The sequence below is a fragment of the Physeter macrocephalus genome, chromosome 8 (assembly GCF_002837175.3).
Source record: "Physeter macrocephalus isolate SW-GA chromosome 8, ASM283717v5, whole genome shotgun sequence".
In the NCBI taxonomy this organism is placed as follows: Eukaryota; Metazoa; Chordata; class Mammalia; order Artiodactyla; family Physeteridae; genus Physeter; species Physeter macrocephalus.
The window spans coordinates 99,193,501-99,196,501 of NC_041221.1; positions in this window are offsets into that span (position 1 = coordinate 99,193,501).

Below are 3,001 nucleotides of genomic sequence, written 5' to 3' on the forward strand. Positions count from 1 at the left end.
CCCGGTCTGGGAAGATCCCACATGCCACGGAGCGGCTGGGCCCGTGAGCCATGGCCGCTGGGCCTGCGCGTCCGGAGCCTGTGCTCCGCAACGGGAGAGGCCACAGCAGAGGGAGGCCCGCATACCACACACACACAAAAAATAATAAAATAAATAAATAAATAAATTCATCTGATTAGTCACTGAATATACACATGCAAAAACTGTATATACTTAAAAAGACACACTCTGAATGCAAGTAAATTATCAAATAAAATCAGAAGAGATTGAAGACAGAAAAAAAATAAAGCAATGAAGTATGCTAAATAAAACTGACTTACTAGAAGTGATGTTGATATATGCCACTAATAGAAGTCTGAAGGAGCACTAAAGACATTTGAGTTGAAAAAAAAGGAGAGGGAAAGAGAAGTAAAATCACAATATAGGACTAAGTTGTAGGGACTATATACTGCATTCCTGCTATTGATGAGGAATCTGCAATAGCATGATATCAATGATGAAAATTTTGAATACAGAAAGTGACGGTGAGTCTCAGAGGCAAGATAGACCATTGTAATTAACATATAAAAGATTAACTGGAAAGTTGAAAACACATGATGAGTTACCCTCCCAGAAAGCAGAAACATAAGGAATTCATCTGCCTGCAGCTTGGGATAAATGTTGTAATAGAAAGAAACAACAGAGAAAACATAATTAATTCCTCACTTCCCATTTCATTTCTGACTATTCTGTCCAGAATAATAATCATAAAGCTATAAAGGAGATAACAAGTGATATTTGGTAGAGCTTAAAACACAAGAAAAATAGAGGGCCTTAAGAAAAAGACACATGGATTTAAATACTTGGACTTGGGCACATTACATTCCCACAGGATTATTATAATGTAGAGATAAGATGCCCGAACTGATGGCAGTGAACTAAGAGGACAATAGGGAATGGAAGAGCTGAAGGAAGACTGGAGATGAAAAAAACAATCCCGATGAAAACAAAGTATAGCCTCCAAAATACAAACGTAGAGATTTCCATTATTCTCAAGGAGAATTCTGTAATTAATAAATTAAAATATTTTTCTCTTTAGAAAGGGTTCAGTTATGGAGGGAAGCCAACATGGTTTTATCTGGATGTGGTCATGGAAAACTAATTTAATTTATTTTTTCATTACTTCACCCATTCACTTCTGCAATGTCTATTGAAGGCTCTCCATGTGCTGGCAAGAGTAAAGATTTGGAGTTCTCAAAAAAGAAAACTTGATTCGTGTGAAGTACCATATTTGGGTTTAAGCAATCAGCTATAAGCATGCAGTTTTTTACTAGTGGAAGTGGAAAAAAAAATTTAGACAATGTATATTGTACCAAAAGGGCCACTGATACACGCTGTTACATTGAAAAAGACTCTTTATATTAAAGATACTTGAAGTGGCTGCTGGAAATGTAGCCTAAAGAATAGAAAGAAGTCTTCAGAGGGAACATAACAACTCTTCAAATAGGTAGACGGTTATCAAGTAAAAAAGAGAGTAAAAGCAGAATCTAGGAACCAACAGGCAAAAAGTTTATTTCATTCATTTAGAATTAAGAAACATAATCCTTCATTAAACAATCCACGCAGAATCTAGAGATTACTTATTGATGATTGGTTGGTGACAGAATGTTATTCTTAAACCTAGAATTATAATATTCTGTTAAAGTTTAATAGTCCCTTATTAATCTTGTGTTTAAAAAGTTTTTTGGAGAGAACACTGACAATTAGTAGAATAACAAAGTTCTTTATAGAAAATAATTCAGATTTATATAATCTTGAAAAAACATAATCAAGAGATCAATAATTATCTATGATTTTCAAAATGGTTTCTTCTGAGAACAAAGACTGGTCATTGATATTTCCTCTATGACAATGGGTTCAAACAATATGAAGAGTATTCTGCTAGAACAGACTAATAGACTTCTATTAATTTTTAAGTGCTGGACAGGCTAAGGAGAGAGGTTGTGAAACTTTCATAACAGGGAATCTTTTATGATAGTATAGCATATCCTTTGGATGTGTTAGAGATTCATCTTGCCATCCATGTTTCAGACATGGATTTCCAGTATCTAATATGGTATCTCCATGGGTTCCTCTTCCATTCCTATGGTCTGAAAATTTCCTCGTGTGTTCTAATAGTTTCTGTCTCCTACTGCTTTTGGAATAGCTTCTCCATTGGTAAGTAGTATTTTGCACAATTTAATTTTATGATGGTAATTGGTGTTCTATTGGTTCTTCTCTGTTAAAGTCACTAACTTTTATCCTTTTTATATTAGTTATGCTAAATTATTTCAATAAATTAGATATCTATATATTCATTTTAATACACATCCTATGCTTTTATGAACAATGTTCTCAAAAATATGAGATCTTTCCTTATTATCAAGTATCATTAAAAACACAACTGAAAACATTTCTCTCTCTTTTTAACACTCTCTTTACTGAATCAAGCTGAAATCATTTAGACATATGATTTTCTTTTGAAAATTGTAAAATAAATTTTGCAATTTCTAATTCTATTAAATGCACTATTTACTAAAACATTTTTTCCTGGTTTATCTTCATGAAATAGAAACATGTTTAATCCAACTGGATTTATTTGGCTTACCAAATAAATGTATAAAACAGTTCAGGGATGATATGGCAGCTTTAAAATGCAGGCTTTCATCTTCCTACTCAAATATCTTTAACTACAAGAAGCAAAAACCCAAACCAGCTGATTTTATCTTCCTTTAAAGTGATTTCTTGAGCTCTAACTAACAATTCCTGCTTACATGCCAATGTCAAAAATGTAGCACAGGCCACCCGCATTGCACGAAAAGTTGGGAGATCAGGAAACTTATCCAGACACACAGCTGCCCCCCTCTGAATGGGTCCATATTATTAAGAAATAAGAAAATGGAGCCACGGAAGAGAGTGCAGCAACAGGGTGCAGAGGGCAAAGTGGAGAGATTCCCGCACAGAGGATCAGTGCCAACCAGCA